The sequence below is a fragment of the Lepus europaeus genome, chromosome 6 (assembly GCF_033115175.1).
Source record: "Lepus europaeus isolate LE1 chromosome 6, mLepTim1.pri, whole genome shotgun sequence".
Taxonomy (NCBI): domain Eukaryota; kingdom Metazoa; phylum Chordata; class Mammalia; order Lagomorpha; family Leporidae; genus Lepus; species Lepus europaeus.
The window spans coordinates 12,670,748-12,685,501 of NC_084832.1; the positions used below are offsets into that span (position 1 = coordinate 12,670,748).

The window sequence follows — 14,754 nt, forward strand, 5'->3', positions numbered from 1 at the left end:
CCAGGAGCCAGAAGCTTCTTCTGGGTCTCCCAGGCTGGTTCAGGGGTCCAAGGACTTGGACCATCCTCCACTGCTTTCCCAGGCCATAGCAGAGAGCTGGAATGCAGAAGTGGAGCAGCCGGGTCTTGAACCAGCGCCCATGTGGGATGCCAACACTGCCAGGCAGGATGTTAACCGGCTGAGCCACAGCTCCAGCCCCACAACATAGTCTTTAAAATGATATGTGGAACCATCAGCACAATCAAGTTGCAGAACATTTTTCATTTTGCACAACAGAATCAAGGGGCCGGTGCCATGGCAGTGGGTTAAGCCCCTGACTGTGACACTAGCATCTCCTACGAGCACCAGTTCAACTCCTAGATGCTCCACTTCTGATCCAGCTCCCTGGGAAAGATATGGAATAAAGCCCAAGTATTTGGGCCCAGATGGAATGCCAGGCTCCTGGATTCATCCTGGCCTAGCCCCAGCTGTTGTGGCTATTTGGGGAATGAAGTGGAATGGAACAGGTAGAAGATATTTCTCTTTTCTCTCTCTTCCTCTCTCCCTCTTTCCCCCCAAGTCCAACCATGTTATGTGTGTGTATAACTCTGCGTTTCAAATAAACAAATCTGAAAAAAAGCAAAAACTATCAAATGTACTTTCATTCAATATGATATTGGTTGTAGGTTTGTCTCATATTGCTTTGACTGTATTGAGGAATGTTCCTTCTATATCCAATTTGCTTATGATTTTTATTATGAAAGGATGTCATATTTTATCAAATGCTTTCTCTGCGTCTATTGAGATAATCATGTTTTTTATTCTTCAGTTTGTTAATGTGATATCACACTTCCTAATTTGCATATGTTGAACCATTCCTGAATACCAGGGATAAATCCCACTTGGTCTGGATAAATGATCTTTCTGATGTATTGTTGGATTTGATTAGCTAGTATTTTGTTGAGGATTTTTTCATCTATTTTCATAAGCAATATCAGTCTATAGTTCTCTTTCTTTGTTGTATCATTTTCTGGTTTTGGAATGAGGGTAAAGCTGGCCTCAAAGAAGGAGTTTAGGAGGATTCCCTTACTTTCAATTGTTTTGAACAGTTTGAGAGGAACTGAAATGAGTTCATCTTTCAGAGTGTGGTAGAATTCAGCAGTGAAGCCATCCAGTCCTGGCATTCCCAGAGCCAGCTACCTATAGGTGTTCCACCTTGGCAGTTTGAGCCCTGGAACCTGTGATATGGTGGGGGGAACAGGAGCACCTGACAGTCCTAAGTGGGTGCCCAGCCCCCTGCCAACCCTCCAGGCCAGACTCAAATTCCGTGGGGGATGCAGCTTTTTCCGTCTGATAAAATCCCCTAGTCATGCAAGAGCTGCCACAGCCTCTACTGGCATTATGATGGAGCTTTCTTCCTGTAGGTTGCAGGGCACCCTTGTGGGGGAATGAAGAGAAAGAGATAAACTTTTCTTTCACAGGGCCCCACTAAGGCTCCAGGCCAGACTCAAAGTCAGTGTGGTCTGCAAGGTTCCCCCTCAGGCAATATCACCAGTGACAGGGGCACCACAGTCTGCTCTCACAAGCTAGCCCCCAGCTGTGGGAGTCGTGGGTGGTGTGCCCACTCACTGCTGCATGTTTATACTGTCCACGCTGCTCCACGGCATCAAAAATACACAACACTTCACAAATTTGTGTGTCATCCTTATGCAGGGGCGATATTAATCATCTCTGCATTGTCCCAATTTTAGTATGTGTGCTGCTGAAGCAAGCACTCAGAAAATTTTGCAGGAAAAAATTGATACAGGGAAACATTTCTCATAGAAGAAAAACTACAGATGTTCCTTGACTTATGCTGGGGTTACATCCCGGTAAACTCTTTATAAGTTGAAAATAGCATAAAAGTGTACTCAACCTACCTAACCTACTGAACTTCCTGGCTCAGCAACACTGCACACTGCAAAGTACAGGTTCCTTCCCCTCGTGACTGCAGGGCTGCCAGGAGCTGCACTTGCTGTGATGCCCAGCAGCACAAGAGAGGATCTGACTGTATATCACAAACAGGGGAAACAGGTCAAACACAAATTCCAAGTACAGTTTCTACCAAATGCTTACTGGTTTTAGACCATCAAAAAGTCAAACTGTTGGAAGCTGAACCATCAGAAGTCAGAGACTGTACATGAAGCGTTCAAAAACGAGTCTGTGTGGTTTTGAAACTGAATTTCTCTATCACATGCAGAGCATCCCAACTGGGTTTTATCAGTGCAGCCTAGGGATCTGTAGTACTTCATTAGAATAGTTCACTAAAGATGTTTTGCTAGATTTAATTATAAAATTCGCTACACTGAACTATCTAGTATCCATTTGGGAATATAGTAAAGACTAGGAAACTAAACTGTTTCCTAATTGATTCACAGGAAGGCTTGGAAGCACTGAACAGTTGTTTACAAAGGAAGTTATTTTCAAATACTATTTATAGCAGTTTTACCTGAACTTATCATTTTTCCATGTAGACAACCAAAGTCCTTAGAAAGCCTACAAACTCACCACTGTATACACCACACCCCGCCCTAAGCACCTAGCGAATGCTCAATGCAGTGCATTTATTGAATAAGTAAATGGATGGAGATGACAATAGTAAACTCATATCTGATTTTTTATCCGAGTTGGAGCTTCTCTTCCTTAACACAGGTTCCTCTGCAGATGAATTAGCCCGATATAAATCCACTATCGCCATGTACATGTGGCCTATGTCTTATTGAAAGGTGCCTACTGGACTTGTCCCTTTGCTTCTCCACCTTTATAGCAACCATTTTACCATCAGCAGAGGAAAGGGTACCAGGTCAAATCAAGGACTGGTGACAGCTAGAGATCTAGAGCTAGCAAAACAATGCCTAGACATGCTGAGTGGGGCTCACACACAGATTAAATCCCAATCCAACCTGTAATGGATCCCATGACAAGCAAGTGAAATATCAAGTGCATTACTTAGAAAATTGATGCTTGGAACTGAGCAAAAATACAATTTTGAGATCTGGCACTTGTATTGGGTCTTCATAGTAAATTTAGGACTAGAAAGTATGGCATAATAAGTTAATACTGCAAAAGTTTTTTTCTGCTTCAAATGTACAGCCATGACAATAAAATCTAGAAAAGAAAACGAGAAAGACAGGCAGGCAGAAATAAATGGTAAACATTTCACAAACTTGAAATCCAAGACAAATGTGTAAAAATGAACAAGGCTAACTACATGCTGGTTCCTCCAGAAGCTGGAAGTGCCAAATACAAAGTGCAAATGGTTAAGCATGTTGTGCAGGAGACTGGGAAGACAGCCAGGGTCACTAGTTAAAACCAGGCTAAGGTGGAGCTGCTCCAGTCCGGAGGAGGAGTCCAGCACACATTGGGTTATAGCTTCTAGACCCAGGGAGGCTGCAAACAGCTTCAGGATCAAAATGTGAACCGGTTTCTGTGACTAACTTGTCATAGGTCCAAGCCATCATCATCAGAACTGGCTATCCATTAGGAATCCAAAATGCCAGGAACAGCAACACAAGGCTGGTCAGAGAGCCAGTGAAGGGGTAGGAATCGTGGCCAGGGGCAAGGTGGGGTGTGAGGGTTGAGGGGGATCAGGAAAGACAGAGAAGAACAAGAAGGAAAAGGCAGGGTAAAGACTACAGATAAGGGAAGAAGGAGGGAAGGTTAGATGAGCATTCATTTCAAACCTTCAGGTAAAAAGCCAATGTACATTAAGAAATCTGATACTAAGCAAACAACCCAAAAGTCAGTGTCTGAATAGTAGTTCACCCCGGACAAAGTGCTCCATATGAAATTAATTTTAGGAACCATTCTGACAAACACTCCCTAATCCTTTAGTTCCTCTTCATGAATGAGAATGTAAATTCATTGAGATTTATCTCCATCTATTGAGATGCCCATAGATTTTTTTTCCCTTTGATATGCTAATATAACTGACACATTGATGATGTGTAACCATCCCTCTGTACTCATTTCCAGTCACTGCTATAACTAATGACCACAACATCAGTAGCTTAAAAGAACACAAGCATATCATCTTACAGTTTTGGAGGGCAAAGCTCAGCAACAAGTTTCACAGCGTTAAAAATCAAGGTGTAAGGAGGCCAAATCCTTCTAGAAGCTGTGGGAGGAGACTCTGTTGCCTTGCCCTGGCTAGCTTCGGGAGGCCCCTGCAGCCTGGGGCTCAAGGCCCCTTTTGCGCATCACTCCAGCTTCTTGCCTCCTTACTTACACCTGGCACCACTCTGACCTGGCTGCTTTCTTCTTATGAGGATCCTGTGACTGTGTCAGGCCACTAGATTATCACCAACTTTCAAGATCCTGAACTCAGTCACATCTGCCAAATCTCTGTCACACATAAGGTCATTTCCAAAGGTTCCAGAGATAACAAACTGGACAGCTTTGGGGGAGGCCTTTCTTCTACTACCACACCTTCATTCGTTGGCAAAATCCTATTAGGATCAAATAGAGAAGATTCACTAGCAAAGGAAGTTTTAAAAAAGGTCTCAGGGTCTCGGGTCTCTGGCACTGTGGTGTAGGCAATAAAGCCACCCACTGCAGTGACAGCATCATATAGGGGAGCAGGTTCGAGTCCCAGATGCTCCAATTATGATCCAGCTCCCTGCTGATGGCCTGGGAAAGAGCGGAAGATGGCCCAAGTGCTTGGGCTCCTGCACTCACGTGGGAGACTCAGAAGAAGCTCCTGACTCCTATCTCTGAGCATTACAGCCATTTGGGGAATGAACCAGCAGATGGAAGACCTCTTTTTCCCTCTCTGTAACTCTGCTTCTCAAATAAATAAATCTTTTCAAAAAAGAATTTGTAGCCAATGTTGTGGGATAGCAGGTAAAACCATACCCCCTGCAGTGCTGGGTGCCAGTTTGACTCCTGGCTGCTCCATTTCCTATCCAGCTCCTGCTAATGTGCCTGGGAAGCAACAGAAGAAGGCTCAAGCACTTGGGCTCCTGCACCCACGTGGGAGACCCAGAGGAAGTTCTTGGCTTTGGCCAGGCCAAGCACTGGCCTTTGTGGCCATCTCGGGGGTGAATCAGAGGATGGAAGTGCTCTCTCTAGCTCTCTCTCTCTCACTCTCTCTCTCTGCTGCTGTAACTCTCCCTTTCAAATAAATAATACTAGAACAAAAAACTATGCTGATTAAATTCACCAGAATTGTTTAAGTAAACAAAATCAAGGATACCCTGATATTTCACTATTTTTGTTCTTAAATTAAAACTCTGGTATAAGTAAAACACAAAGTTCTAATTATTAACAAAAAATTCAGGAGGCAGGTGCTGTGACATAGTAGGTAAAGCCCCAGTCTGCAGCACTGGCATCCCATATGGGCGCCGGTTCAAGTCTTGGCTGCTCCACGTCCAATCCAGCTCCCGGCTATGGCCTGAGAAAGCAGTGGAAGATGGCCCAAGTCTTTGGGCCAATGCACCTGCAAGGATGACCCAGAAGAAGCTTTTGGCTCCTGGCTTTGAATAGACCCAGCTCCGGCTGTTGCAGCCATTTGGGGAGTGAACCAGCGGATGGAAGACCTCACTCTCTCTGCCTCCCTGTAACTCTATCTTTCAAATCAATAAATAAATCTTAAAAAAAAAAAAAATCAGAAGGCCATAGCCTCTTCCAAGGTATAAAGGAAAACTTTCTACAGATTAAAAGTTACAATGTTATTATTAAATAGCAAGGTATACAAACATCCATGAATATAGTAACTTACACATGAAGACACTGGTATAATTCCTTTATTTCAGGCTCAAACGCAATTCTTGCCCAACTGCTAAATAAAGTTGTAGACCTTCCTGACTGGGATGACTGGCTCACCTTTAACTCCAGGGGGCTCAAACTATCAGTCTTTTAAGAAGATATGCTGGTTTTTGAGGATTCGACCTGCTGAGCTCATAGCACCCAAGGGAGGGTCTTGGTTGCAAGCAATCTTCTGATGCTGCTGACCACTAACCCTGACTCCAGATAATGGATTTCAGTAACAACCTCCCACAGGTTAACACTTTAGTATCACCCATAATGTTGCTTTAATTACGTTAATACATGAATGCCACAGTTCAGTAGAAACTTTTATTAAATTTAGCAGTGCTTACAATAAAAAAATAAACTCTGTTCACCTGTACAGTAACTCTGTAAATTGGTCTACAGATATAATCCAGTTTGTTCATGGATTTATGCTGCATTTCAACTTATTTTTTTAAAGGAATTCAATTTATTAGTTCTATTTCCCCCAAAATAAGTACATTTCTAGCATTTCTAACTGATAGCTTCATGACAGATGGCTCTAACCATGCTGGGCACAGAATGGGTCTACCTGACACAAAGAGACCACCCACTACAGCAAAGGAGACTTTCAGCCCCACCCCCTGGTTTTAAAGCATTTTGATGGTGGGGAAGAGGAAGGCTTTCATTTGTCCATAACTTCACGTGTTAACTTTTAAATTTCTTTTTGAAATGCTGGATGTTCTCACCTTAAATAAAAAAGGACATTTAAATTTTATTTTGAACCCAAAATAAAGTATTTATGCAGTAGTAAATAAGCCTAAGAGTTTTCATATTGAATATAAGATAGGGCAAATTTTAAAATGAATGTGAAATTAAAGGTTTGCTCTAAAGTGTTAAAAAGAGAGAGATACTGGACTTTCAAAAACAAATCATAGTCAGCACAGTTAATACAACTTTCTACTTTTATATGTTTAAGGTAATTTGAGGTTATTTTATTGAAAAGCAAAGAATGATGGCTGAATTCTGCTCACACACACATTGAATTCAGCAATAATTGTATTTTTTAAATACACAACCTGACAGGCACTATGGTAGATAATAATGAATCAGCATGGGAGCCATTTAATATACTTCTTGATTAACTCATTGCCTGTCCAGTTCGCACACAGACATCCTTATATGTCATAATCGTCATAATTCCCATCATCCCCACCGCTAACACTCCAACGCCTTGATTAGTGCACAACTCCCAGACGAGCCATTGCTAATGCTAAATAATTCTCTTCAACCTCCTGCTACTATTCTGCAGGATCTCCAATTAGACATAATGTCCCTGATGAGCCATATTAATGTGAACAAATTCCTACCAGGAATCCTATCCTATTCCATTTTACCCAAAAATGAGGAGAAGGTAATTTAGTCTAGTCAAAGATAATCAAACCATTTAAAATTTATATGGTATAATATTTCTGCAAAATAAGTTTTTCCAAAGACAGAGAAAGCAAAAACGAAGAAAAAGAAATGTCTAAAGACCTCAGATGCTTTCTTCTCCAGATTAGATTTTCACTGAAAGTCCATTGTTTAAAATCTGCACAGGTAGATACAGTGTATTCTTAATCTAAAAAGGTTACTGAAGGCTAAGTTTTATGAGAAAAGTGAGCAACAGCAAATTCGGAAGCAAGTGTAACATTTAAAAACCTTTTGATTGCCTAATTACCAAGCCTCTTAGATCCAAAACCACATTAAAGAAAACAATTCCTTCCTTCCCATTAAAGGCAATATTACCACCACTATTCATCCGTTTTCCTTGTCCATAAGGAAAATTAATACTGGAAGATGATAATTATAAATGTTTTTTCCAAGAATAAACTGAAAATCCTACAGATTTTTGTATTGCAATCTAAATGTCCAGAAATGTATCTGACTTAGTGAAGATCAACTGGGAATTAGGAGCCACTATAGACCTAAGACCTCTTTTCCTAGTAAAAGGCAATTTAAGAAAATGTTATTTAAATATACCATCTCAAATACACACACACAACACAAAAAAAGGCCACTTGATATTTTTCAGTTAACATCCCCAGAAAAATTTCCCAAACATGACCATAGTCATTTGCTCCTATCTGAAGACCAGTGATCATATTTCAACTGCAAACAAGCCCATTAACAGATTTTGTGAATTTTTAAAAATGTTTAAGAATTTTAACTCCTTCCCCAATAGAGAAAGACCAGAAAGTATCTTGAAATCACATAAATAGGAAAAAGATAATGTCTGAGGGTTTTACATTTAAGTTACTTTAATCCCTAAGTATATCTAGGATAAAACTGTAGATAAGCTAACATATAAACATGCACTCTATATCAAGATGCACATTTATAATATGCACACATACAAACAAAAACGATGTCAAACAGGGGTATTTCAACAACTCCATAAAACGTGGGTCACTTTCCCTTTAGACAACATTAATGTATTCTATCTCCATTTACCTGATCATTACCCTCCAGTTTGTTCAGCTGGAACCAACATACACTAATTACTTAGACATCACCAAGTCCTGTTTGTCCTCGGTCCCTCCCCAGACAGCAGGGAAATAGTATCAAGGGTGGGCATGAAAAGTGATGATTGCCCTCACCTTACTGTCAATCAACCCAGAGTGTTCACAGGAAACCCCACTCAATCTCATTATGAAATCCTGAGACTCAGACTACAATACACACCAGGAATCATACTTTAAACAGCAGGCTGCCTGGGGAAGATGCGAGTCACATGGAATACTTCCCTGATTATAAGTTCTTGCTTCAACACAGAAAATATCAGACATTTCTCACTTAAATCCAACATGACTGTACACAGACAAAGCAACAAAATATTGACAAACTTGACCTAGGAGTAAAGATGGAAAACACAGAGGTAAGCATGTGGCACAGCAGTTGGGACGCTGCTTGAGGAGCCGCTCTCCCGTAGAAAAGTGCCTGGGTTCAGCCCCAGCTCTGCTTCAGGTTCCACATCCTGCTGCAGGTACCCCGGGAGACAACAGGTGATGGCTGAGGTAGAGTTGGGTCCTTAGCACCCACATGCAAACCTGGATTGAATTCCTGGCCCTCGCTTCAGTACGGCCCAGCCCCAGCTTGTTGCAAGCATTTGAGGTCTAAATTAGTGAACAGGAGAGCTCTCTGTGTCAGTGTCTCCCTGTGTGTCTCTCTGCCTTGCAAATAAATAAAATTAAAGAGAAAAAAAGAAAATATAAAAGTGAAATACAAAATCATTTTCCTCATTTGAAATAATGATCCTCTGCCTTTTTCTTTTAACCTGAAGTTATCAGTTATCTCACCTAAAAAAAAAAAAAAAAAATCAAAACCCTAACTTTAATGGTTTAATAAAATGTAATAATAGTTTAATAGTTTGGCATTTTTAGTCATAAAGCATACTAGTCTTTTCACATGAAACGTGAGTGATCAAATGGTATCTGATGTGCACTTTGAGAAGCACAAGAACAGCAGTCTCTTCCAATTCTCAACTTCTTTGCTACCCCTGCTCACCCAGCTAATGCAGTAGAACCCACTTGTCCATTTAATAACTCCCAGTCATAAGGGCCAGTAAGGGTCCTCATTCCCTGTATTTTGCATCTTCTCTACTATCAAAGTAAATCACTTAAAATCACACTAAATGGCAAGCAAACAACAACAGGATGCACCTCTCCTACTTTCTAACTCAACATAAGTCCTTTTGTCAAGTCAAGAAATTCCCTCACATCAGTCCTCACTGAAAATTTAGTTTATTCCACAGATCTACCTTTCCTAGTTCCAACGTTTCATAGTGGGATCCTCATTATCTGCACTTCATAATGTATTTCAATGTTAGGCTACTCCCCTTGTCAATTTTCCTCAGAATTTTCTAGGCTATTCTTGCATATTTATGCTCTGTCAATTTCTCCCCAAATTATGTCGTTATACTTATTAGGATTTAATAGGAAAAGGTACAGAATAATTTAACTAGTATTTAAAGTATTTCCCTACACAAAAACATAAAGTCCTCAGGTAAGTCCTAAAATTTTCATTTTAAATCCAATACAGTTGGAGCCATATCAGGTTAAGCCTCCACCTGTGGCAAGAGCATCCCAGCTGCCCCTCTTCCAATCCAGCTCTCTGCTGCTGGCCTGGGAGACCCAGAAGAAGCTTCTGGCTCCTGGCTTCTGATCAGCCCAGCTCCAGCTATTGCAGCCATTTGGGAAGTGAACCAGTAGATGGAAGATCTGTCTCTTCCTCTCTCTCTCTCTCCTTGTAACCCTGACTCTCAAATAAATGAATAAATCTTTTTTTAAAAAATTCAATACAGTTACATCATTTCTTTTATGTCTACAAAGTTGAATTTTTTAAAATTGTGTTTTCTAAGGAAGGAGAGAGGGAAGGGTGGGAGACAGAGTAGGGTGGGAAGTATCACTATGCTCTTAAAACTGTATATATGAAATACTTGAATTTGTTCCTTTTATATAAATTTTAAAAAGTAAAAACAGGGGTTGGCACTGTGGTACAATGGGTTAAAGCCCCAGTCTGAAGCCCTGACATCCCATATGGGCCCAAGTTCTAGTCCCGGATGCTCCTCTTCCAATCCAGCTCTCTGCTATGGCCTGGGAAAGCAGTAGAAGACGGTTCAAGTCTTTGGGCCCTTGCAACCATGTGGAAGTCCTGGAAGAAACACCTGGCTCTTGGTTTTAGATTGGCACAGCTCCATCCGTTGCGGCCAATTGGGGAGTGAACCAGCGGATGAAAGACCTCTCTCTCTGCCTTTCCTTCTCTCTCTGTGTAATTCTTACTTTCAAATAAATAAATAAATTTTTATTTTAAAAAAAGAAAAGAAAAAAGACAATATAAAACAGGCAGACTCCAAAAGGAAAATACCAACAGATTTTACAATAGACAGCAAAGAAAAATGCAACCAAACAACTGAGTCAAGCAATCTTTGTCAGTACAAATACATTCAATTAGAGGTTAGTGAGAGACAAAACATTTACATAAACTCAAAGATTCACCCAACAAAATACTTAATAAGTACCGTTATGGAAAGGCTTGGTAAAAACCAAATGATCAAACCTAACAAACAGAACAGCCAACATTATGAACCTCTTGGTATGATACAATAAGAAATAGCATCACTTACAGAGAAGTCTTGTCAAAAACATTTAACCAGAATCTGTTCATGAGGAAATAATCAGAGAAATCCAGAATATCATCCAATTGGCTTAGATCCCTCAAAACATCAACATGATGAAAGCAAAAAAAGGGAAGGTAGGAACACTGTTTTAGATTAAAAGACTAAAAGGGAATAATTATCAAAAGTAATTCATGCACTTTGTACTGTGGACCAAAGAAAATATTGTAATACAGACATCTGGAGACAATTCAATGTGATATGTATACTAGAAAATACTACAGGGACCAGCATTGTGACACAGTGGGTTAAGCCACTTAAAATGTTGGCATCCATCCCATATCAGACTGCAGTTTGAGTCCCTGCTCCTCTGCTCCCCAGCCAGCTTCCTGCTGATGTGTCGGGGGAAGCAGGGAAAGAGATGGGCCAAGTAGTTGGGTCCCTGCCACCCAAATAGGAGACCTGGTTGTTGTTCCTGGCTCCTGGCTTCAGCCTGGCCTAGCCCCAACTGCTGTGGCCATTTAGGGAGTGAACCAGCAGATAAAAGATTTCTCCTTCTCTATCACTCTTTCGCATAAATAATTTTTAAAGAAAAAAAACTATTACAGGATAACTTGTAATTTTCTTTAGTTTGATAATTATTATAGTTAGGTAGGAAAATATCCTTATCCCTCAGAGGTAGATGTTAAAATACTTAGGGGTAAAAAGTTACAATATAAAAATAAAATGCTACGGGGCCAGTGCTGTGGCTTAGCAGATAAAGCCACAGCCTGTAGTGCCAACATGCCATATGGGCACCGGTTCAAATCCCGGCTGCTCCATTTCCTATATAGCTCTCTTCTATGGCCTGGGAAGGCAGTAGAATATGACCCAAGTTCCTGGGCCCCTGCACCCACACGGAGACCTGGAAGAAGCTCCTGGCTCTTGGCTTCAGATCGGCCCAGCTCTGGCCATTATGGCCATTTGGGGAGTGAACCAGCGGATAGAAGACCTCTCTCTCTCTCTGCCTCTCCTTCTCTTTCTGTGTAACTCTGACTTTCAAATAAATAAATATTTTTTTAAAAAAAATGCTACAATATCTAACTTTCAAATTCTTCAGCAAAAAAAGAAAAAAAAACGCAATTATCTATGAGGATACAGATACAAAGCAAAGTAACAAAATATTTAGAATTGGGGGCCAATCTAGATGAAGGACATACTAGTATTCACTGCATTACTCCTCTAAATTTTTCAATTATAGCTGAATAAACACTTAAGAAAATAATACAAATGAATGCCAATACATGAAAAGGTACTCAACATCAATATTCATCAGGGAAATTAAATTAAAAGCGCAATGAGATAACACTTCAAAGCCACTAGAACAGCGGACATCTAAAGGACTGATAACACCAAGGGTTGGCAAGGACACAAAGCAACCTCAACTCCCAGACACTACTGACGGGACTGTAATAAGGGAAAACCGCTTGGCAGTTTCTCATAAAGTTAATATGCATTTATTTATTTCAAGAGTTAGCATAATACTGCAATACCAAACCAGGTCAAATGTGATACAAAACTGTTTTTATTTTATTTTTTTTAATTTAAGATTTATTTATTTGAAAGGCAGAGTGACAGAGACAAAGGGACAGATAGAGAAAGAGATCGCCCATCTTGGTTCACTCTCCAAATGGCCACAACAGCCAGGGATGGGCCAGGAAGAAGCCAGGAGTCTGGAACTCCATCAGAATCTCTCACATGGGTGGCAGGGGTCCAAGGACTTGAGCCATCTTCCTCCGCTTTTCCAGGAGTATTAGCAGGGAGCTAATCGGAAGTGGAGCAGGGACCAGCATTGTGTAATAAAGGCCTGCAAAAAACCTGCCCAGCCTTGTCCCTGATGAAAACATTATCTTTATTATCTTAGCTGGGAAACAAACCTGCCCCTGCCTGATACTTTTATCAGGCAAAATAGACTTTAAAACAAAAACTTTAAGATTTATTTATTAGAAAGGCAGAGCTACAGAGAGGCAGAGGCAGAGAGAAAGTTCACTCCCCAAATGGCCACAACAGCCAGAGCTGGGCCGATCCAAAGCCAGGAGCCAGGAGCTTCTCTTGGGTCTCCGACTTAAGTGCAGGGGCGCAAGGACTTGGGCCATCTTCTACTGCTTTCCCAGGCCATAAGTGGGAGCTTGATCAGAAGTGGAGCAGCTGGGACTGGAACCAGTGCCCATATGGGATGCCAGCACTGCAGGAGGCGGCTTTACCCACTACGCCACAGCACTGGCCCCAAAACAAAAACTGTTACAAAGAAGGGGCTGGCGCTGTGGCTTAGCTTCCTATCAGCCCAACTCTGGCCGTTGAGGAGTGAACCAGCAGATGGAAGATTTTCTCTCTCTCTCTCTCTCTCTGTCTCTGTCTCTGTCTCTGCCTGCCTCTGCCTCTCTGTAACTCTTCCTTTCAAATAAATAAATAAATCTCTAATACAGAATGCCTGCATCCCCAGGCAGCTGCTTAATCCAGCATGCCACCATCACAGCCTCCAAGGGCTGTTTTTGTACAGCCCTCAACAGTAGTTTTAGGGACAGGTGCTTAGTGCTGCAGCTAGGTTGTCACCAGGGATGCCCACGTCCCATGTCAAAGTGCCTCGGTTCAAGTCATGACTCCACTTCTGATCCAGCTTCCTGCTAATGCATACCTGGGAGCAGCTGATGGCTCAAGTACTTGGGTCCCTGGCACTGAAGTAGGAGACCTAAAGTGAGTTCTAAATTCCTGACTTTGACCCTGCCCAGCCCCAACTATTACAGGCATTTGGGGTTAGGGGTGAAACAACAGACTTCCTTTACTCTCTCCCTCCCCATCTCAGTCTTTCAAATAAATGATTAAATTGTTTTAAGCAGCTAGGTGGAGACATCTTTTTTTTTTCTTTTTTTTCTTTTTTTTTTTTTTGGACAGGCAGAGTGGACAGTGAGAGAGAGAGAGAGACAGAGAGAAAGGTCTTCCTTTTTGCCGTTGGTTCACCCTCCAATGGCCGCTGCGGTCGGTGCACCGCGCTGATCCAAAGGCAGGAGCCAGGTGCTTCTCCTGGTCTCCCATGCAGGTGCAGGGCCCAAGCACTTGGGCCATCCTCCACTGCCTTCCCGGGCCACAGCAGAGAGCTGGACTAGAAGAGGGGCAACCGGGACAGAATCTGGCGCCCCGACTGAGACTAGAACCCGGGATGCTGGTGCCGCAGGCGGAGGATTAGCCTAGTGAGCCGCAGTGCCACCTGAGACATCTTTTTTTAAAAAAAATGATTTTACATTTTTAGAGAATTGGGAAAGCCAGCGCCGTGGCTCAACAGGCTAATGCTCCGCCTAGCGGCGCCGGCACACCGGGTTCTAGTCCCGGACGGGGCGCCGGATTCTGTCCCGGTTGCCCCTCTTCCAAGCCAGCTCTCTGCTGTGGCCCGGGAGTGCAGTGGAGGATGGCCCAAGTGCTTGGGCCCTGCACCCGCATGGGAGACCAGGAGAAGCACCTGGCTCCTGGCTTCAGATCAGCACGGTGCGCAGGCCACAGCGTGCCAGCCGCGGCAGCCATTGAAGGGTGAACCAACAGCCAAGGAAGACCTTTCTCTCTGTCTCTCTCTCTCACTGTCCACTCTGCCTGTCAAAAAAAAAAAAAAAAAAAAGAATTGGGAAAAAATATGCAACAGAGACTACAGTGGCCAGCAGAGTCTAAAATATGCTTACTCTCAAGATAGAAAATGGTTGCCAAACATCATCTACCCATGACTGAGCAATTCCTTCCTAGGAATGTACTCAAGAGGAGTTTGTAATGGACAAATACCTTAGAGTTAACCAGTACAGAAACAGGAAAGTGCCAGTTTTCTCATTATC

General features: G+C 42.1%; 1 protein-coding gene and 1 non-coding gene across 2 annotated transcripts in view; both read right to left on the minus strand.

The window, feature by feature from the left end:
* The window catches only part of PCCA (propionyl-CoA carboxylase subunit alpha), a 433,859-nt gene that overhangs the window by 384,572 nt on the left and 34,533 nt on the right, over positions 1 to 14,754 (minus strand). The window lies entirely within an intron of this gene.
* LOC133762629 (U6 spliceosomal RNA) lies at positions 1,648 to 1,754 on the minus strand. Its single transcript, XR_009866302.1, has one exon. It is a non-coding gene; the product is annotated as a U6 spliceosomal RNA (small nuclear RNA).